Source organism: Clavelina lepadiformis, chromosome 9, assembly GCF_947623445.1.
Source record: "Clavelina lepadiformis chromosome 9, kaClaLepa1.1, whole genome shotgun sequence".
Lineage (NCBI taxonomy): Eukaryota > Metazoa > Chordata > Ascidiacea > Aplousobranchia > Clavelinidae > Clavelina > Clavelina lepadiformis.
In genome coordinates, this window is record NC_135248.1 from 15,660,261 (window position 1) to 15,684,071 (window position 23,811).

The 23,811-nt window shown below is 38.5% G+C and overlaps 1 long non-coding RNA gene across 6 annotated transcripts; it reads left to right on the forward strand.

The window, feature by feature from the left end:
• Positions 1–559: 559 nt before the first annotated feature.
• On the forward strand, positions 560–3,617 carry LOC143470925 (uncharacterized). Of its 6 annotated transcripts, none has more exons than XR_013119435.1 (5): positions 560–743; positions 805–911; positions 2,903–2,972; positions 3,099–3,289; positions 3,351–3,617. It is a non-coding gene; the product is annotated as an uncharacterized LOC143470925 (long non-coding RNA). The 6 variants fall into 4 exon arrangements; XR_013119434.1 differs by having other exon boundaries at positions 3,127–3,289; XR_013119433.1 differs by having other exon boundaries at positions 2,848–2,972.
• Positions 3,618–23,811: the final 20,194 nt, after the last annotated feature.

Sequence of the window (23,811 nt, forward strand, 5' to 3'; positions counted from 1 at the left end):
AGAGACGTTCATAAAATATCATACAATGTGCTGTCTGGTGAAGGGAAGAAAAAGTGCCCCTTATGCGATAAATATGTAAAGCATCTGGTGAAACACCTGAAAGGTGCGAAACATGATAAGGATGACACACAAGTGAAGGAGCTAGTAATGTCACTTGATAAACGGCGACGTGATAATACAGCAAAGGTAATTGCTTGTCTAGATATGTATGTAGCAATATTTAAAGAGAAGAAGTGCTTCACGAACATGCTGCGCTTTTAGTTGTATGTGTATTGTTATAACACTTATTGTCTGTTCAGTGGCCTGGACCGAACAGTCCGTTTTTCCTAGACTGCCTGCTTCAGAAATTTCTCGCTTTATTTGCAATCCGTCGACGGAGGGGGAAAACGCTTGGTCGATGGGGAAAAGCAGAAATCTATTCTGCAAAGATTAGTTTCTAACTGCAGTTTTGAGGATTTGCACGCTTTCAGCTTGGACACATACATAGAAAAGCACGTTAAAATAAGTAACTGCGTAGAATTTGCTATATTTGTGATCTGTTGCGTTTGATACAGACTACGTTGGCAGTTGCTTGAGGAAGGCAAGTGCAAGCCTTCAACCTTCATTGCGCACAATGCCGCAATAGTTGCATTCATAAAATTCTTAACTATGAGGCATGCGGCAGAATGCAGATTTGATTATCAACCAACCATGATACCTATCAAGCAGTGGAACGAGTTTTACCGGAGACGTCACCAGGAGCGGTATGTTATTGGTTTGTTTAAAGTTTTGTTCAAACTTTGATGTTGCCGAAAATATTTGTAGACGCCACGAAATCAGGGAGAGCGATAGAAGGAACGCAATTCGGACCGACGATGTTAACAAAGTGCTTCATTCAAGATATGTTATGAGATGCCTTCAAGACATGCAACGTAAGTAGTGTGACGCAAAACCCGTAAGGCGGGTTTACAGTAAAGCCTTTTTCCATTAGGGTTAGCATCGTAGGAAATGGTGTCTTGACAAGTACTCTATGGTGGAATTGTTCGTTACCAAATAAATTAAAGACAATACCGGTTTCCAAATTTTCAGGGTTAGGAATTAATGACCGGTCGCATCTGGCAAAATGACTCCATTTAATTGAGGGGTTAGGGTTAGGGGTGAAATCGCTTTTAAAATTGAGGGTTAGCATCATAGAAAATGGTGTCTGGACAAGTTATTTATGGTGGAATTGTTCTCTACCAAATAAATTAAATACAATACCGGTTCCTAAATGTTCAGGGTTAGGACTTATTGACCAGCGGCATCTGGCAAAATGACTCCATTTCATAGAGGAGTTAGGGTTTGGGGTGAAAGCGCCCTTAAAAGTGAGGGTTAGTATCGTAGGAAATGTTGTCTGGATAAGTTCTCAATCGTGAAACTGTATTTTTGGTTATTAGCAATGCCATATCGACCGAAATGGTAAGCGAACCTTTTTAATGGTGCTCGGCTTTTTCTGATTGTCTGAGCTGTCGATTTGCATGACGGAGCTGAAAGCTGACGTCAGAACGCTCCACCACGCTAGACTTTGCTTAACTACGCTCCACTACGCTAGATTACGCTATACTACGCTCTACTACGCTCTACTACGCTCTACTACGCTCTACTACGCTCTACTACGCTCAATTACGCTCTACTACGCTCTACTACGCTCTATTACGCTCTATTACGCTCTACTACGCTGTACTACGCTCTACTACGCTCTACTACGCTCTACTACGCTCTACTACGCTCTACTACGCTCTACTACGCTCTACTACGCTCTACTACGCTCTACTACGCTCGACTACGCTCGACTACGCTCGACTACGCTCGACTACGCTCGACTACGCTCGACTACGCTCGACTACGCAATAAATTTTGTCTATTTCCATTTGCACGATTTGCATGACGGAGCTGAAAGCTGACGTCAGAACGCTCCACCACGCTAGACTTTGCTTAACTACGCTCCACTACGCTCGATTACGCTCGACTACGCTATACTACGCTATACTACGCTATACTACGCTCTACTACGCTCTACTACGCTATACTACGCTCTACTACGCTCTATTACGTTCTTCTACGCTCTACTACGCTCACTACGCTCGACTACGCTCGACTACGCTCGACTACGCTCGACTACGCAATAAATTTTGTCTATTTACATTGCACATTAATCACAGTTGTCGTGGCCGAGTGGTTAAGGCGACAGATTCGAAATTTGTTTGGCTCTGCCCGCGGAATTGAAATCATGCTTCCATAAGTGATTTGCGGAAAGTGCGATTTTATCTAATTGCATTGAACAATAAGCACAGTTGTCGTGGCCGAGTGGTTAAGGCGACAGACTTTAAATCTGTTGGGCCTTGCCGGCGTAGGTTCGAATCATCCCGACAACGTGGAATTAAAATCACGCTTCGATAAGTGATTCGAGAAAAGTGCGATTTTATCTATTTGCATTGAACATTAGGCTAAGCACAGTTGTCGTGGCCGAGTGGTTAAGACGAAAGACTAGAAGTCTGCTGGGCTCTTTTTGTCCCATCTTGGATGACCGTGGTAAACCAAGATGGGACGATAAGTATAAATCTTTAACAGTATAAATTTGCTTTAATTAAAATCGAATCTTAAAAAATTTGCCTTTGAAATAAAAATGAATGATGAAATTAAAACAAAATTTAAATTGATTCGTAGAAGAAACAGCGAACGATGATCTTGTAAAAATCTGCGTGGCCATTTCTATCTTGCGTTTCTATCGCTGCTAAACGTAAAATTGTATTTGTTGTTTTTGGAAAATTATGGTAGGCAAGCAAATTTTAATTTTAAATTTTAAATTTTGCATGGTATGCTGTGTAGATAATTCCCTTTCCAAATCTTAAAGATTTTATAAATTCGCATGTGATCACTCAAGCATGAAATGCAATCAACCCAGTTCACTTCTCAGACTGACCTTCACTTCTCAGCAACGCACGTGGAGTGAGGTACTGTTCATTTAGTTGCTCTGTTTTAGCATACTGTAGGCCTAGCTCCTGTTTTAAATTATCGGTTTTAGGCTGCAAGATATTAAACAAATCTAATATTGATTGTTTCATTTTTCGTTCATACAGTAACTCACTATATTCTACAAACATGCAGTCTGGGAAAACGATCCCGGAGCGGAGGTGAGAAGGACCATGGGGAAATCGTCATGGCCTATCAGATAACCAAAAACTCGCAGCGGACAAGTGCGGACCGCAACATGCTCGTGGAAAAACTTAACCAAGGCTGCCGGACCAGGAAAGGACGTTGGATTATTCGGGTAAGTCACCACATTCTCCTTTCATGTAGAAAACTATTAAAAAGGGATGTTTTTAATGCAGGTGCAAGATCACAAAACATTCGCAAAATATGGGGATGCAGCAATTGTTATGCCTGGCTGGTTGAAGGAAGGGCTGGACAACCTTGTCCGGTTCAAAGGAAAAGAAATTTGAAATAATTTCCCCATAAATGAGCAAAGTAGTTTGCGGAAAAAAGGATGCAGCGAGGGTTGAAGTTGGCCTGAGGTGGCGAAAAATTTACCGCGACCTCAAACCGAAAGCATTCTGTCACACAGGTCGTCATCTGATGACGACGTGGACACGATCATGAGTCCTTCAAAGTTGCCAAAAAGGGTGCGTAGCTATGCGTTCTGTAAATTCTGTTGATTTACAAGTTATAAATTGTTGTCGTTTTATTTGTAGCTTATTAAATGAAAAAAAAAAAGAAAATTCCGAAGAACTTTAAGGATGCAGAGCCTGGTTAAACTGAAACTCGAAAGAAGAAAATGAGATCGTTAGTATAAGGTTTTGGGTAAGCGTTTTCACTTTTTCTTTCACTCTGTTCTTGACACAAATTCGTAAAGATTTCTTCGTAAAGTGTGTGCCAGCTAGTAGCGGAAAAAGGTGAAAATGTTTCTTTTGCAGCTCAGTTCAAGAGGGCCGCAATTATTCAATTAAAGATAAAGACCTACAGAGGTCTAATTTCGCCTAAAGCACAATCGAAAGTATGGGCGAGGTTGGTCAGGAATTACCTCTTGATTATAAGTAAGCCACTTAATGTTAGCATTCAAATTGTTTTTTTTTTATGTATAGAAACCGAATTTGAGTTGCATTTTTATTTTTTTTAATATTTCTTACATTAATTGGTAAGTTGTTCCATGTCTGCTGTTTTAGGAGCCTCGCCGACTCAACGTCCGAAGTCGTGGCTGCCCAAGAAATAGTGGCGTCAGTAATGCTACAACGCATCGACAGTTAGTCTGTGAGTAACATGGCTTGAACTTATGCGAGATTTTAAAAATTACCATGCTCTATGTAAACTGTGATGACTTAAAATGCTTTGTTTTATGATGAAAGCGAAAAGAAAAGTATCGAACGGGAATCAGAAGAAGAGAAGGAAGAGGCAGCAGGGCAAGGAGTGTCGGAGAGAAAAGAAGACGAGATGGTGGTGGATGAAAGGGAATCTGACGGGTTAGAAGGTGAAGCGGAGCATAGTGGGGCAGAGGAGGTGCCGGGGAAGAGGCGTCACCACAGAAGAAAGGCAAAATAATGCAGGTATGATTTTTATTTAGCTGCCCTGAAAACATTGTTTCCTAGTTTATTTTGTGACTTTTATGTTTTTAAGCATATGCGAAAAAATGGTGATGAATGTTGGTCGTCATTGCAGAGACGTTCATAAAATATCATACAATGTGCTGTCTGGTGAAGGGAAGAAAAAGTGCCCCTTATGCGATAAATATGTAAAGCATCTGGTGAAACACCTGAAAGGTGCGAAACATGATAAGGATGACACACAAGTGAAGGAGCTAGTAATATCACTTGATAAACGGCGACGTGATAATACAGCATTTGTAATTGCTTGTCTAGATATGTATGTAGCAATATTTAAAGAGAAGAAGTGCTTTACGAACATGCTGCGCTTTTAGTTGTATGTGTATTGTTATAACACTTATTGTCTGTTCAGTCGGCTGGACCGAACAGTCCGTTTTTCCTAGACTGCCTGCTTCAGAAAATTTGAAATCTCGCTTTATTTGTAATCCGTCGACGCAGTGGGAAAACGCTTGGTCGATGGGGAAAAGCAGAAATCTATTCTGCAAAGAATAGTTTCTAACTGCAGTTTTGAGGATTTGCACGCTTTCAGTTTGGACACATACATAGAAAAGCACGTTAAAGTAAGTAACTGCGTAGAATTTGCTATATTTGTGATTTGTTGCGTTTAATACAGACTACGTTGGCAGTTGCTTGAAAAAGGCAAGTGCAAGCCCTCAACCTTCATTGCGCACAATGCCGCAATTGTTGCATTCATAAAATTCTTAACTATGAGGCATGCGGCAGAATGCAGCTTTGATTATCAACCAACCATGATACCTATCAAGCAGTGGAACGAGTTTTACCGGAGACGTCACCAGGAGCGGTATGTTATTGGTTTGTTTAAAGTTTTGTTCAAACTTTGATGTTGCCGAAAAATTTGTAGACGTCACGAAATCAGGGAGAGCGATAGAAGGAACGCAATTCGGAACGACGATGTTAACAAAGTGCTTCATTCAAGATATGTTATGAGATGCCTTCAAGACATGCAACGTAAGTAGTGTGACGCAAAACCCGTAAAGCGGGTTTACAGTAAAGCCTTTTTCCATTAGGGTTAGCATCGTAGGAAATGGTGTCTTGACAAGTTCTCTATGGTGGAATTGTTCTCTACCAAATAAATTAAAGACAATACCGGTTTCCAAATTTTCAGGGTTAGGAAGTGATGACCGGTCGCATCTGGCAAAATGACTCCATTTAATTGAGGGGTTAGGGTTAGGGGTGAAAGCGCCCTACTCATTGACCGAAATATGAAAATATTTTTAACGGACTTTTCTGGCAAAGTTAATTGAAAACTGCACTTCCGAGAATATAGAACATTGTAATGCAGCTTGTAGCCAACAGGTATATTATTATTTATGAAAAACTACGAAGCAAATTTAAAATACATTACAATTGACAATTGACAACAAAAAAGTACTTACCCTGACCCGGAAAATTAAACTTGCCACAAAATCTTCATTTTCTAAAGAAAATGGTATTTTACGTGAAAATTAACAAAAATCAGGACTGTTGTGCCCGCAACGTCGGTATCAATTGTTGTTACGATAGACTGTAACATAAACGAATTATTGAAGTTTATGTTGACGATGCTTTTATTTCGATAAACCACAAGTTTCACGTATAGAGGACCTTGAGATGTCAAACCAAAAGTTAATTTTTAAAAGTGAATATTTCGGTTCTTCTGTTTCTGAAATCTAATTTTCTTTGCATAAATATAAAAACCATTTTAAAACTGGACCCATTTCGGACAGAAAACGAAAATGATAAAGAATTAACTTAATTTTCGTGACGTCATAAGTAGCCATTTGTCAAAAAGCAACTAATCGACGGATTTAAAATGGTCGCAATCCCAACGATTATATTGCAATTATTTGGGAACTCTCTTGCACGAGAGAATTAAAAAAATTACAATCGATTGAGGCTGCTTTATCCTTCCACTCAACTACAAGATTAAGCCTTAGTCTTTTTGTATTGAGCAAGAAATCGCGGAAATTTAACTGCAAACTTTTCAAACATCCTTGACATTTCCAGCTACCAAATGTGCGCTTATGCTTGCAACAAGCGAAAAATGTACCAACTAAACCTTTTCATTTTGCTCTAGTTTATTCCATTAAGGCATTATTGGCCGAAATATGACAAAACTGCTCATTTAATTGAGGGGTTAGGGTTAGGGGTGAAATAGCTTTTAAAATTGAGGGTTAGCATCGTAGAAAATGGTGTCTGGACAAGTTCTGTATGGTGGAATTGTTCTCTACCAAATAAAGTAAATACAATACCGGTTTCCAAATTTTAAGGGTTAGGACTTAACGACCGGTTGCATCTGGCAAAATGACTCCATTTAATTGAGGGGTTAGGGTTAGGGTTAGGGGTGAAATCGCTTTTAAAATTGAGGGTTAGCATCGTAGGAAATGGTGTCTGGACAAGTTCTCTATGGTGGAATTGTTGTCTACCAAATAAATTAAATACAATACCGGTTTCTAAATCTTCAGGGTTAGGACTTATTGACCAGCGGCATCTGGCAAAATGACTCCATTTCATAGAGGCGTTAGGGTTAGGGTGAAAGCGCGCATTAAAGTTGAAGTTTTGCATCGTAGGAAGGAGCGTATGGAAAAGTTGTTCATCGTGGTGCTGTTCTTTACGATCTAAAATAAATACAATACCGGTTTCTGAATTTGTAGGGTTAGAACCTAATGTCCGGTCGCATCTGGCAAAATGATTCCAATTAATTGAGGGGCTAGGGTTAGAGGTAAAAGCGCCCTTAACATTGAGGGTTAGTATCGTAGGAAATGGTGTCTGGACAAGTTCTCTATGGTGGAATTGTTCTCTACCAAATAAATTAAAGACAATACCGGTTTCCAAATTTTCAGGGTTAGGAATTAATGACCGGTCGCATCTGGCAAAATGACTCCATTTAATTGAGGGGTTAGGGTTAGGGGTGAAATCGCTTTTAAAATTGAAGGTTAGCATCATAGGAAATGGTGTCTGGACAAATTCTTTATGGTGGAATTGTTCTCTACTAAATAAATTAAATACAATACCGGTTCCTAAATGTTCAGGGTTAGGACTTATTGACCAGCGACATCTGGCAAAATGAATCCATTTCATAGAGGGGTTAGGGTTAGGGTGAAAGCGCTCATTAAAGTTGAGGTTTTGCATCGTAGGAAGGAGCGTATGGAAAAATTGTTCATCGTGGAGCTGTTCTTTACGATCTAAAATAAATACAATAACGGTTTCTAAATTTTCAGGGTTAGAACCTAATGTCCGGTAGCATCTGGCAAAATGATTCCATTTAATTGAGGGCTTAATGTTAGGGGTGAAATCAATTTTAAAATTGAGGGTTAGTATCGTAGGAAATGGTGTCTGGACAAGTTCTGTATGGTGGAATTGTTCTTTACCAAATAAATTAAATACAATACCGGTTTCCTATTTTTCAGGGTTAGGACTTAATGACCGGTCGCCTCTGGCAAAATGATTCCAATTAAATTAGGGGCTAGTGTTAAATGTGAAAGCGCCCTTAACATTGAGGGTTAGTATCGTAGGAAATGGTGTCTGGACAAGTTCTGTATGGTGGAATTGTTCTCTACCAAATAAATTAAATACAATACCGGTTACCAAATTTTCATTGTTAGGACTTAATGACCGGTCGCATCTGGCAAAATGACAACATTTAATTGAGGGGTTAATGTTAGGGGTGAAATCGCTTTTAAAATTGAGGGTTAGCATCGTAGAAAATGGTGTCAGGACAAGTTCTGTATGGTGGATTTGTTCTTTACCAAATAAATTAAATAAAATACCGGTTTCTAAATTTTCAGGGTTAGGACTTAATGACCGGTCGCATCTGGCAAAATGACTCCATTTAATTGAGGGGCTAGGGTTAGGGGTGAAATCGATTTTAAAATTGAGGGTTGGCATCGTAGGAAATGGTGTCTGGACAAGTACTCTATGGTGGAATTGTTTTCTACCAAATAAATTAAATACAATACCGGTTTCCAAATTTTCAGTGTTAGGACTTAATGACCGGTCGCATCTGGCAAAATGACTCCATTTAATTGAGGGGCTAGGGTTAGGGGTGAAATCGATTTTAAAATTGAGGGTTAGCATTATAGGAAATGGTGTCTGGACAAGTACTCTATGGTGGAATTGTTCTCTACCAAATAAATTAAATACAATACCGGTTTCCAAATTTTCAGGGTTAAGACTTAATGACCGGTCGCATCTGGCAAAATGATTCCAATTAAATTAGGGTCTAGGGTTAGATGTAAAAGCGCCCTTAACATTGAGGGTTAGTATCGCAGGAAATGGTGTCTGGACAAGTTCTGTATGGTGGAATTGTTCTCTACCAAATAAATTAAATACAATACCGGTTTCTAAGTCTTCAGGTTTAGGACTTATTGACCAGCGGTATCTGGCAAAATGACTCCATTTCATAAAGGGGTTAGGGTGAAAGCGCTCATTAAAGTTGAGGTTTTGCATCGTAGGAAGGAGCGTATGGAAAAATTGTTCATCGTGGAGCTGTTCTTTACGATCTAAAATAAATACAATAACGGTTTCTAAATTTTCAGGGTTAGAACCTAATGTCCGGTAGCATCTGCCAAAATGATTCCATTTAATTGAGGGGTTAACGTTAGGGGTGAAATCGATTTTAAAATTGAGGGTTAGTATCGTAGGAAATGGTGTCTGGACAAGTTCTGTATGGTGGAATTGTTCTTTACCAAATAAATTAAATACAATACCGGTTTCCTATATTTCAGGGTTAGGACTTAATAACCGGTCGCATATGGCAAAATGATTCCAATTAAATTAGGGGCTAGGGTTAAATGTGAAAGCGCCCTTAACATTGAGGGTTAGTGTCGTAGGAAATGGTGTCTGGACAAGTTCTGTGAGGTGGAATTGTTTTCTACCAAATAAATTAAATACAATACCGGTTACTAAATTTTCAGTGTTAGGACTTAATGACCGGTCGCATCTAGCAAAATGACAACATTTAACTGAGGGGTTTATGTTAGGGGTGAAATCGCTTTTAAAATTGAGGGTTAGCATCGTAGAAAATGGTGTCAGGACAAGTTCTGTATGGTGGAATTGTTCTTTACCAAATAAATAAAATAAAATACCGGTTTCTAAATTTTCAGGGTTAGGACTTAATGACCGGACGCATCTGGCAAAATGACTCCATTTAATAGAGGGGTTAGGGTTAGGGGTGAAATCGATTTTAAAGTTGAGGGTTGGCATCGTAGGAAATGGTGTCTGGACAAGTACTCTATGGTGGAATTGTTTTCTACCAAATAAATTAAATACAATACCGGTTTCTAAATATTCAGGGTTAGGACTTAATGACCGGTCGCATCTGCCAAATGATACCAATTAAATTAGGGGCTAGGGTTAAATGTGAAAGCGCCCTTAACATTGAGTGTTAGTATCGTAGGAAATGGTGTCTGGACAAGTTCTGTATGGTGGAATTGATCTCTACCAAATAAATTAAATACAATACCGGTTTCCAAATTGTCAGTGTTAGGACTTAATGACCGGACGCATCTGGCAAAATGACAACATTTAATTGAGGGGTTAATGTTTGGGGTGAAATCGATTTTTAAAACGAGGGTTAGCATCGTAGGAAATGGTTTCCGGACAAGTTTTGTATGGTGGAATTGTTCTCTACCAAATAAATTAAATACAATACCGGTTTCTAAATTTTCAAGGTTAGGACTTAATGACCGGTCGCATCTGGCAAAATGATTCCATTTATTTGAGGGGTTAGGGTTAGGGGTGAAATCGCTTTTAAAAATGAGGGTTAGCATCGTAGGAAATGGTGTCTGGACAAGTACTCTATGGTGGAATTGTTCTCTACCAAATAAATTAAATACAATACCGGTTTTTAAATTTTCAGGGTTAGGACTTAATGACTGGTCGCATCTGGCAAAATGATTCCAATTAAATTAGGGGCTAGGGTTAAATGTGAAAGCGCCCTTAACATTGAGGGTTAGTATCGTATGAAATGGTGTCTGGACAAGTTCTGTATGGTGGAATTATTCTCTACCAAATAAATTAAATACAATACCGGTTTCCAAATTTTCAGGGTTAGGACTTAATGACCGGTCGCATCTGGCAAAATGACTCCATTTAATTGAGGGGTTAACGTTAGGGGTGAAATCGATTTTAAAGTTGAGGGTTAGTATCGTAGGAAATGGTGTCTGGACAAGTTCTGTATGGTGGAATTATTCTCTACCAAATAAATTAAATACAATACCGGTTTCCAAATTTTCAGGGTTAGGACTTAATGACCGGTCGCATCTGGCAAAATGACTCCATTTAATTGAGGGGTTAACGTTAGGGGTGAAATCGATTTTAAAGTTGAGGGTTAGCATCGTAGGAAATGGTGTCTGGACAAGTACTCTATGGTGGAATTGTTCTCTACCAAATAATTTAAATACAATACCGTTTTCCATATTTTCAGGGTTAAGACTTAATGACCGGTCGCATCTGGCAAAATGATTCCAATTAAATTAGGGTCTAGGGTTAGATGTAAAAGCGCCCTTAACATTGAGGGTTAGTATCGTAGGAAATGGTGTCTGGACAAGTTCTGTATGGTGGAATTGTTCTCTACCAAATAAATTAAATACAATACCGGTTTCTAAATCTTCAGGTTTAGGACTTATTGACCAGCGGCATATGGCAAAATGACTCCATTTCATGAAGGGGTTAGGGTTAGGGTGAAAGCGCTCATTAAAGTTGAGGTTTTGCATCGTAAGAAGGAGCCTATGGAAAAGTTGTTCATCGTGGAGCTGTTCTTTACGATCTAAAATAAATAAAATAACGGTTTCTAAATTTTCAGGGTTAGAACCTAATGACCGGTCGCATCTGGCAAAATGACTCCATTTAATTTAGGGCTTAATGTTAGGGGTGAAATCAATTTTAAAATTGAGGGTTAGTATCGTAGGAAATGGTGTCTGGACAAGTTCTGTATGGTGGAATTGTTCTTTACCAAATAAATTAAATACAATACCGGTTTCCTATTTTTCAGGGTTAGGACTTAATGACCGGTCGCCTCTGGCAAAATGATTCCAATTAAATTAGGGGCTAGTGTTAAATGTGAAAGCGCCCTTAACATTGAGGGTTAGTATCGTAGGAAATGGTGTCTGGACAAGTTCTGTATGGTGGAATTGTTCTCTACCAAATAAATTAAATACAATACCGGTTACCAAATTTTCATTGTTAGGACTTAATGACCGGTCGCATCTGGCAAAATGACAACATTTAATTGAGGGGTTAATGTTAGGGGTGAAATCGCTTTTAAAATTGAGGGTTAGCATCGTAGAAAATGGTGTCAGGACAAGTTCTGTATGGTGGATTTGTTCTTTACCAAATAAATTAAATAAAATACCGGTTTCTAAATTTTCAGGGTTAGGACTTAATGACCGGTCGCATCTGGCAAAATGACTCCATTTAATTGAGGGGCTAGGGTTAGGGGTGAAATCGATTTTAAAATTGAGGGTTGGCATCGTAGGAAATGGTGTCTGGACAAGTACTCTATGGTGGAATTGTTTTCTACCAAATAAATTAAATACAATACCGGTTTCCAAATTTTCAGTGTTAGGACTTAATGACCGGTCGCATCTGGCAAAATGACTCCATTTAATTGAGGGGCTAGGGTTAGGGGTGAAATCGATTTTAAAATTGAGGGTTAGCATTATAGGAAATGGTGTCTGGACAAGTACTCTATGGTGGAATTGTTCTCTACCAAATAAATTAAATACAATACCGGTTTCCAAATTTTCAGGGTTAAGACTTAATGACCGGTCGCATCTGGCAAAATGATTCCAATTAAATTAGGGTCTAGGGTTAGATGTAAAAGCGCCCTTAACATTGAGGGTTAGTATCGCAGGAAATGGTGTCTGGACAAGTTCTGTATGGTGGAATTGTTCTCTACCAAATAAATTAAATACAATACCGGTTTCTAAGTCTTCAGGTTTAGGACTTATTGACCAGCGGTATCTGGCAAAATGACTCCATTTCATAAAGGGGTTAGGGTGAAAGCGCTCATTAAAGTTGAGGTTTTGCATCGTAGGAAGGAGCGTATGGAAAAATTGTTCATCGTGGAGCTGTTCTTTACGATCTAAAATAAATACAATAACGGTTTCTAAATTTTCAGGGTTAGAACCTAATGTCCGGTAGCATCTGCCAAAATGATTCCATTTAATTGAGGGGTTAACGTTAGGGGTGAAATCGATTTTAAAATTGAGGGTTAGTATCGTAGGAAATGGTGTCTGGACAAGTTCTGTATGGTGGAATTGTTCTTTACCAAATAAATTAAATACAATACCGGTTTCCTATATTTCAGGGTTAGGACTTAATGACCGGTCGCATATGGCAAAATGATTCCAATTAAATTAGGGGCTAGGGTTAAATGTGAAAGCGCCCTTAACATTGAGGGTTAGTGTCGTAGGAAATGGTGTCTGGACAAGTTCTGTGAGGTGGAATTGTTTTCTACCAAATAAATTAAATACAATACCGGTTACTAAATTTTCAGTGTTAGGACTTAATGACCGGTCGCATCTAGCAAAATGACAACATTTAACTGAGGGGTTTATGTTAGGGGTGAAATCGCTTTTAAAATTGAGGGTTAGCATCGTAGAAAATGGTGTCAGGACAAGTTCTGTATGGTGGAATTGTTCTTTACCAAATAAATAAAATAAAATACCGGTTTCTAAATTTTCAGGGTTAGGACTTAATGACCGGACGCATCTGGAAAAATGACTCCATTTAATAGAGGGGTTAGGGTTAGGGGTGAAATCGATTTTAAAGTTGAGGGTTGGCATCGTAGGAAATGGTGTCTGGACAAGTACTCTATGGTGGAATTGTTTTCTACCAAATAAATTAAATACAATACCGGTTTCTAAATATTCAGGGTTAGGACTTAATGACCGGTCGCATCTGCCAAATGATACCAATTAAATTAGGGGCTAGGGTTAAATGTGAAAGCGCCCTTAACATTAAGTGTTAGTATCGTAGGAAATGGTGTCTGGACAAGTTCTGTATGGTGGAATTGATCTCTACCAAATAAATTAAATACAATACCGGTTTCCAAATTGTCAGTGTTAGGACTTAATGACCGGACGCATCTGGAAAAATGACAACATTTAATTGAGGGGTTAATGTTTGGGGTGAAATCGATTTTTAAAACGAGGGTTAGCATCGTAGGAAATGGTTTCCGGACAAGTTTTGTATGGTGGAATTGTTCTCTACCAAATAAATTAAATACAATACCGGTTTCTAAATTTTCAAGGTTAGGACTTAATGACCGGTCGCATCTGGCAAAATGATTCCATTTATTTGAGGGGTTAGGGTTAGGGGTGAAATCGCTTTTAAAAATGAGGGTTAGCATCGTAGGAAATGGTGTCTGGACAAGTACTCTATGGTGGAATTGTTCTCTACCAAATAAATTAAATACAATACCGGTTTTTAAATTTTCAGTGTTAGGACTTAATGACTGGTCGCATCTGGCAAAATGATTCCAATTAAATTAGGGGCTAGGGTTAAATGTGAAAGCGCCCTTAACATTGAGGGTTAGTATCGTATGAAATGGTGTCTGGACAAGTTCTGTATGGTGGAATTATTCTCTACCAAATAAATTAAATACAATACCGGTTTCCAAATTTTCAGGGTTAGGACTTAATGACCGGTCGCATCTGGCAAAATGACTCCATTTAATTGAGGGGTTAACGTTAGGGGTGAAATCGATTTTAAAGTTGAGGGTTAGTATCGTAGGAAATGGTGTCTGGACAAGTTCTGTATGGTGGAATTATTCTCTACCAAATAAATTAAATACAATACCGGTTTCCAAATTTTCAGGGTTAGGACTTAATGACCGGTCGCATCTGGCAAAATGACTCCATTTAATTGAGGGGTTAACGTTAGGGGTGAAATCGATTTTAAAGTTGAGGGTTAGCATCGTAGGAAATGGTGTCTGGACAAGTACTCTATGGTGGAATTGTTCTCTACCAAATAATTTAAATACAATACCGTTTTCCATATTTTCAGGGTTAAGACTTAATGACCGGTCGCATCTGGCAAAATGATTCCAAATAAATTAGGGTCTAGGGTTAGATGTAAAAGCGCCCTTAACATTGAGGGTTAGTATCGTAGGAAATGGTGTCTGGACAAGTTCTGTATGGTGGAATTGTTCTCTACCAAATAAATTAAATACAATACCGGTTTCTAAATCTTCAGGTTTAGGACTTATTGACCAGCGGCATATGGCAAAATGACTCCATTTCATGAAGGGGTTAGGGTTAGGGTGAAAGCGCTCATTAAAGTTGAGGTTTTGCATCGTAAGAAGGAGCCTATGGAAAAGTTGTTCATCGTGGAGCTGTTCTTTACGATCTAAAATAAATAAAATAACGGTTTCTAAATTTTCAGGGTTAGAACCTAATGACCGGTCGCATCTGGCAAAATGACTCCATTTAATTGGGGGGTTAATGTTAGGGGTGAAATCGCTTTTAAAAATGAGGGTTAGCATCGTAGAAAATGGTGTCAGGACAAGTTCTGTATGGTGGATTTGTTCTTTACCAAATAAATTAAATAAAATACCGCTTTCTATATTTTCAGGGTTAGGACTTAATGACCGGTCGCATCTGGCAAAATGACTCCATTTAATTGAGGGGCTAGGGTTAGGGGTGAAATCGATTTTAAAATTGAAGGTTGGCATCGTAGGAAATGGTGTCTGGACAAGTACTCTATGGTGGAATTGTTTTCTACCAAATAAATTAAATACAATACCGGTTTCCAAATTTTCAATGTTAGGACTTAATGACCGGACGCATCTGGCAAAATGACTCCATTTAATTGAGGGGCTAGGGTTAGGGGTGAAATCGGTTTTAAAATTGAGGGTTAGCATCGTAGAAAATGGTTTCAGGACAAGTTCTGTATGGTGGAATTGTTCTTTACCAAATAAATTAAATAAAATATCGGTTTCTAAATTTTCAGGGTTAGGACTTAATGACCGGACGCATCTGGCAAAATGACTCCATTTAATAGAGGGGTTAGGGTTAGGGGTGAAATCGATTTTAAAGTTGAGGGTTGGCATCGTAGGAAATGGTGTCTGGACAAGTACTCTATGGTGGAATTGTTTTCTACCAAATAAATTAAATACAATACCGGTTTCCAAATTTTCAGTGTTAGGACTTAATGACCGGTCGCATCTGGCAAAATGATTCCATTTAATTGAGGGGCTAGGGTTAGGGGTGAAATCGATTTTAAAATTGAGGAATAGCATCGTAGGAAATGGTGTCTGGACAAGTACTCTATGGTGGAATTGTTCTCTACCAAATAAAGTAAGTACAATACCGGTTTCCAAATTTTCAGGGTTAAGACTTAATGACCGGTCGCATCTGGCAAAATGATTCCAATTAAATTAGGGTCTAGGGTTAGATGTAAAAGCGCCCTTAACATTGAGGGTTAGTATCGTAGGAAATGGTGTCTGGACAAGTTCTGTATGGTGGAATTGTTCTCTACCAAATAAATTAAATACAATACCGGTTTCTAAATCTTCAGGTTTAGGACTTATTGACCAGCGGCATATGGCAAAATGACTCCATTTCATAAAGGGGTTAGGGTTAGGGTGAAAGCGCTCATTAAAGTTGAGGTTTTGCATCGTAGGAAGGAGCGTATGGAAAAATTGTTCATCGTGGAGCTGTTCTTTACGATCTAAAATAAATACAATAACGGTTTCTAAATTTTCAGGGTTAGAACCTAATGTCCGGTAGCATCTGGCAAAATGACTCCATTTAATTGAGGGGTTAGGGTTAGGGGTGAAATCGATTTTAAAATTGAGGGTTAGTATCGTAGGAAATGGTGTCTGGACAAGTTCTGTATGGTGGAATTGTTTTCTACCAAATAAATTAAATACAATACCGGTTTCTAAATATTCAGGGTTAGGACTTAATGACCGGTCGCATCTGCCAAATGATACCAATTAAATTAGGGGCTAGGGTTAAATGTGAAAGCGCCCTTAACATTGAGTGTTAGTGTCGTAGGAAATGGTGTCTGGACAAGTTCTGTGAGGTGGAGTTGTTCTCTACCAAATAAATTAAATAAAATACCGGTTTTTAAATTTTCAGGGTTAGGACTTAATGACCGGTCGCATCTAGCAAAATGACAACATTTAATTGAGGGGTTTATGTTAGGGGTGAAATCGCTTTTAAAATTGAGGGTTAGCATCGTAGAAAATGGTGTCAGGACAAGTTCTGTATGGTGGAATTGTTCTTTACCAAATAAATAAAATACAATACCGGTTTCCAAATTTTCAGGGTTAGGACTTAATGACCGGACGCATCTGGCAAAATGACTCCATTTAATAGAGGGGTTAGGGTTAGGGGTGAAATCGATTTTAAAGTTGAAGGTTGGCATCGTAGGAAATGGTGTCTGGACAAGTACTCTATGGTGAAATTGTTTTCTACCAAATAAATTAAATACAATACCGGTTTCCAAATATTCAGGGTTAGGACATAATGACCGGTCGCATCTGCCAAATGATACCAATTAAATTAGGGGCTAGGGTTAAATGTGAAAGCGCCTTTAACATTGAGTGTTAGTATCGTGGGAAATGGTGTCTGGACAAGTTCTGTATGGTGGAATTGATCTCTACCAAATAAATTAAATACAATACCGGTTTCCAAATTGTCAGTGTTAGGACTTAATGACCGGACGCATCTGGCAAAATGACAACATTTAATTGAGGGGTTAATGTTAGGGGTGAAATCGATTTTTAAAACGAGGGTTAGCATCGTAGGAAATGGTTTCAGGACAAGTTTTGTATGGTTGAATTGTTCTCTACCAAATAAATTAAATACAATACCGGTTTCTAAATTTTCAAGGTTAGGACTTAATGACCGGTCGCATCTGGCAAAATGATTCCATTTATTTGAGGGGTTAAGGTTAGGGGTGAAATCGCTTTTAAAAATGAGGGTTAGTATCGTAGGAAATGGTGTCTGGACAAGTACTCTATGGTGGAATTGTTCTCTACCAAATAAATTAAATACAATACCGGTTTTTAAATTTTCAGTGTTAGGACTTAATGACTGGTCGCATCTGGCAAAATGATTCCAATTAAATTAGGGGCTAGGGTTAAATGTGAAAGCGCCCTTAACATTGAGGGTTAGTATCGTATGAAATGGTGTCTGGACAAGTACTCTATGGTGGAATTGTTCTCTACCAAATAAATTAAATACAATACCGGTTTCCAAATTTTCAGGGTTAGGACTTAATGACCTGTCGCATCTGGCAAAATGACTCCATTTAATTGAGGGTTTAACGTTAGGGGTGAAATCGATTTTAAAGTTGAGGGTTAGCATCGTAGGAAATGGTGTCTGGACAAGTACTCTGTGGTGGTATTGTTCTCTACCAAATAAATTAAATACAATACCGGTTTTCAAATTTTCAGGGTTAAGACTTAATGACCGGTCGCATCTGGCAAAATGATTCCAATTAAATTAGGGTCTAGGGTTAGATGTAAAAGCGCCCTTAACATTGAGGGTTAGTATCGTAGGAAATGGTGTCTGGACAAGTTCTGTATGGTGGAATTGTTCTCTACCAAATAAATTAAATACAATACCGGTTTCTAAATCTTCAGGTTTAGGACTTATTGACCAGCGGCATATGGCAAAATGACTCCATTTCATAAAGGGGTTAGGGTTAGGGTGAAAGCGCTCATTAAAGTTGAGGTTTTGCATCGTAAGAAGGAGCCTATGGAAAAGTTGTTCATCGTGGAGCTGTTCTTTACGATCTAAAATAAATAAAATAACGGTTTCTAAATTTTCAGGGTTAGAACCTAATGACCGGTCGCATCTGGCAAAATGACTCCATTTAATTGAGGGGTTAATGTAGGGGGTGAAATCGCTTTTAAAATTGAGGGTTAGCATCGTAGAAAATGGTGTCAGGACAAGTACTGTATGGTGGATTTGTTCTTTACCAAATAAATTAAATAAAATACCGGTTTCTAAATTTTCAGGGTTAGGACTTAATGACCGGTCGCATCTGGCAAAATGACTCCATTTAATTGAGGAACTAGGGTTAGGGGTGAAATCGATTTTAAAGTTGAGGGTTGGCATCGTAGGAAATGGTGTCTGGACAAGTACTCTATGGTGGAATTGTTTTCTACCAAATAAATAAAATAAAATACCGGTTTCCAAATTTTCAGTGTTAGGACTTAATGACCGGACGCATCTGGCAAAATGATTCCAATTAAATTAGGGTCTAGGGTTAGATGTAAAAGCGCCCTTAACATTGAGGGTTAGTATCGTAGGAAATGGTGTCTGGACAAGTTCTGTATGGTGGAATTGATCTCTACCAAATAAATTAAATACAATACCGGTTTCTAAGTCTTCAGGTTTAGGACTTATTGACCAGCGGTATCTGGCAAAATGACTCCATTTCATAAAGGGGTTAGGGTTAGGGTGAAAGCGCTCATTAAAGTTGAGGTTTTGCATCGTAGGAAGGAGCGTATGGAAAAATTGTTCACCGTGGAGCTGTTCTTTACGATCTAAAATAAATACAATAACGGTTTCCAAATTTTCAGGGTTAGAACCTAATGTCCGGTAGCATCTGCCAAAATGACTCCATTTAATTGAGGGGTTAACGTTAGGGGTGAAATCGTTTTTAAAATTGAGGGTTAGTATCGTAGGAAATGGTGTCTGGACAAGTTCTGTATGGTGGAATTATTCTCTACCAAATAAATTAAATACAATACCGGTTTCCAAATTTTCAGGGTTAAGACTTAATGACCGGTCGCATCTGGCAAAATGACAACATTTAATTGAGGGGTTAAAGTTAGGGGTGAAATCGATTTTTAAAACGAGGGTTAGCATCGTAGGAAATGGTTTCAGGACAAGTTCTGTATGGTGGAATTGTTCTCTACCAAATAAATTAAATACAATACCGGTTTCTAAATTTTCAAGGTTAGGACTTAATGACCGGTCGCATCTGGCAAAATGATTCCATTTAACTGAGGGGTTAGGGTTAGGGGTGAAATCGCTTTTAAAAATGAGGGTTAGCATCGTAGGAAATGGTGTCTGGACAAGTACTCTATGGTGGAATTGTTCTCTACCAAATAAATTAAATACAATACCGGTTTTTAAATTTTCAGGGTTAGGACTTAATGACTGGTCGCATCTGGCAAAATGATTCCAATTAAATTAGGGGCTAGGGTTAAATGTGAAAGCGCCCTTAACATTGAGGGTTAGTATCGTATGAAATGGTGTCTGGACAAGTTCTGTATGGTGGAATTATTCTCTACCAAATAAATTAAATACAATACCGGTTTCCAAATTTTCAGGGTTAGGACTTAATGACCTGTCGCATCTGGCAAAATGACTCCATTTAATTGAGGGGTTAACGTTAGGGGTGAAATCGATTTTAAAGTTGAGGGTTAGCATCGTAGGAAATGGTGTCTGGACAAGTACTCTATGGTGGAATTGTTCTCTACCAAATAAATTAAATACAATACCGGTTTCTAAGTCTTCAGGGTTAAGACTTATTGACCAGCGGTATCTGGCAAAATGACTCCATTTCATAAAGGGGTTAGGGTTAGGGTGAAAGAGCTCATTAAAGTTGAGGTTTTGCATCGTAAGAAGGAGCCTATGGAAAAGTTATTCATCGTGGAGCTGTTCTTTACGATCTAAAATAAATAAAATAACGGTTTCTAAATTTTCAGGGTTAGAACCTAATGACCGGTCGCATCTGGCAAAATGACTCCATTTAATTGAGGGGTTAATGTAGGGGGTGAAATCGCTTTTAAAGTTGAGGGTTAGCATCGTAGAAAATGGTGTCAGGACAAGTACTGTATGGTGGATTTGTTCTTTACCAAATAAATTAAATAAAATACCGGTTTCTAAATTTTCAGGGTTAGGACTTAATGACCGGTCGCATCTGGCAAAATGACTCCATTTAATTGAGGAACTAGGGTTAGGGGTGAAATCGATTTTAAAGTTGAGGGTTGGCATCGTAGGAAATGGTGTCTGGACAAGTACTCTATGGTGGAATTGTTTTCTACCAAATAAATAAAATAAAATACCGGTTTCCAAATTTTCAGTGTTAGGACTTAATGACCGGACGCATCTGGCAAAATGATTCCAATTAAATTAGGGTCTAGGGTTAGATGTAAAAGCGCCCTTAACATTGAGGGTTAGTATCGTAGGAAATGGTGTCTGGACAAGTTCTGTATGGTGGAATTGATCTCTACCAAATAAATTAAATACAATACCGGTTTCTAAGTTTTCAGGTTTAGGACTTATTGACCAGCGGTATCTGGCAAAATGACTCCATTTCATAAAGGGGTTAGGGTTAGGGTGAAAGCGCTCATTAAAGTTGAGGTTTTGCATCGTAGGAAGGAGCGTATGGAAAAATTGTTCACCGTGGAGCTGTTCTTTACGATCTAAAATAAATACAATAACGGTTTCCAAATTTTCAGGGTTAGAACCTAATGTCCGGTAGCATCTGCCAAAATGACTCCATTTAATTGAGGGGTTAACGTTAGGGGTGAAATCGTTTTTAAAATTGAGGGTTAGTATCGTAGGAAATGGTGTCTGGACAAGTTCTGTATGGTGGAATTATTCTCTACCAAATAAATTAAATACAATACCGGTTTCCAAATTTTCAGGGTTAAGACTTAATGACCGGTCGCATCTGGCAAAATGACAACATTTAATTGAGGGGTTAAAGTTAGGGGTGAAATCGATTTTTAAAACGAGGGTTAGCATCGTAGGAAATGGTTTCAGGACAAGTTCTGTATGGTGGAATTGTTCTCTACCAAATAAATTAAATACAATACCGGTTTCTAAATTTTCAAGGTTAGGACTTAATGACCGGTCGCATCTGGCAAAATGATTCCATTTAACTGAGGGGTTAGGGTTAGGGGTGAAATCGCTTTTAAAAATGAGGGTTAGCATCGTAGGAAATGGTGTCTGGACAAGTACTCTATGGTGGAATTGTTCTCTACCAAATAAATTAAATACAATACCGGTTTTTAAATTTTCAGGGTTAGGACTTAATGACTGGTCGCATCTGGCAAAATGATTCCAATTAAATTAGGGGCTAGGGTTAAATGTGAAAGCGCCCTTAACATTGAGGGTTAGTATCGTATGAAATGGTGTCTGGACAAGTTCTGTATGGTGGAATTATTCTCTACCAAATAAATTAAATACAATACCGGTTTCCAAATTTTCAGGGTTAGGACTTAATGACCTGTCGCATCTGGCAAAATGACTCCATTTAATTGAGGGGTTAACGTTAGGGGTGAAATCGATTTTAAAGTTGAGGGTTAGCATCGTAGGAAATGGTGTCTGGACAAGTACTCTATGGTGGAATTGTTCTCTACCAAATAAATTAAATACAATACCGGTTTCTAAGTCTTCAGGGTTAAGACTTATTGACCAGCGGTATCTGGCAAAATGACTCCATTTCATAAAGGGGTTAGGGTTAGGGTGAAAGAGCTCATTAAAGTTGAGGTTTTGCATCGTAGGAAGGAGCGTATGGAAAAATTGTTCATCGTGGTGCTGTTCTTTACGATCTAAAATAAATACAATAACGGTTTCTAAATTTTCAGGGTTAGAACCTAATGTCCGGTAGCATCTGGCAAAATGACTCCATTTAATTGAGGGGTTAGGGTTAGGGGTGAAATCGATTTTAAAATTGAGGGTTAGTATCGTAGGAAATGGTGTCTGGACAAGTTCTGTATGGTGCAATTGTTCTTTACCAAATAAATTAAATACAATACCGGTTTCCTAATTTTCAGGGTTAAGACTTAATGACCTGTCGCATATGGCAAAATGATTCCAATTAAATTAGGGGCTAGGGTTAAATGTGAAAGCGCCCTTAACATTGAGGGTTAGTGTCGTAGGAAATGGTGTCTGGACAAGTTCTGTGAGGTGGAGTTGTTCTCTACCAAATAAATTAAATAAAATACCGGTTTTTAAATTTTCAGGGTTAGGACTTAATGACCGGTCGCATCTAGCAAAATGACAACATTTAATTGAGGGGTTTATGTTAGGGGTGAAATCGCTTTTAAAATTGAGGGTTAGCATCGTAGAAAATGGTGTCAGGACAAGTTCTGTATGGTGGAATTGTTCTTTACCAAATAAATAAAATAAAATACCGGTTTCCAAATTTTCAGGGTTAGGACTTAATGACCGGACGCATCTGGCAAAATGACTCCATTTAATAGAGGGGTTAGGGTTAGGGGTGAAATCGATTTTAAAGTTGAGGGTTGGCATCGTAGGAAATGGTGTCTGGACAAGTACTCTATGGTGGAATTGTTTTCTACCAAATAAATAAAATAAAATACCGGTTTCCAAATTTTCAGTGTTAGGACTTAATGACCGGACGCATCTGGCAAAATGATTCCAATTAAATTAGGGTCTAGGGTTAGATGTAAAAGCGCCCTTAACATTGAGGGTTAGTATCGTAGGAAATGGTGTCTGGACAAGTTCTGTATGGTGGAATTGATCTCTACCAAATAAATTAAATACAATACCGGTTTCTAAGTCTTCAGGTTTAGGACTTATTGACCAGCGGTATCTGGCAAAATGACTCCATTTCATAAAGGGGTTAGGGTTAGGGTGAAAGCGCTCATTAAAGTTGAGGTTTTGCATCGTAGGAAGGAGCGTATGGAAAAATGGTTCACCGTGGAGCTGTTCTTTACGATCTAAAATAAATACAATAACGGTTTCCAAATTTTCAGGGTTAGAACCTAATGTCCGGTAGCATCTGCCAAAATGACTCCATTTAATTGAGGGGTTAACGTTAGGGGTGAAATCGTTTTTAAAATTGAGGGTTAGTATCGTAGGAAATGGTGTCTGGACAAGTTCTGTATGGTGGAATTATTCTCTACCAAATAAATTAAATACAATACCGGTTTCCAAATTTTCAGGGTTAAGACTTAATGACCGGTCGCATCTGGCAAAATGACAACATTTAATTGAGGGGTTAAAGTTAGGGGTGAAATCGATTTTTAAAACGAGGGTTAGCATCGTAGGAAATGGTTTCAGGACAAGTTCTGTATGGTTGAATTGTTCTCTACCAAATAAATTAAATACAATACCGGTTTCTAAATTTTCAAGGTTAGGACTTAATGACCGGTCGCATCTGGCAAAATGATTCCATTTAACTGAGGGGTTAGGGTTAGGGGTGAAATCGCTTTTAAAAATGAGGGTTAGCATCGTAGGAAATGGTG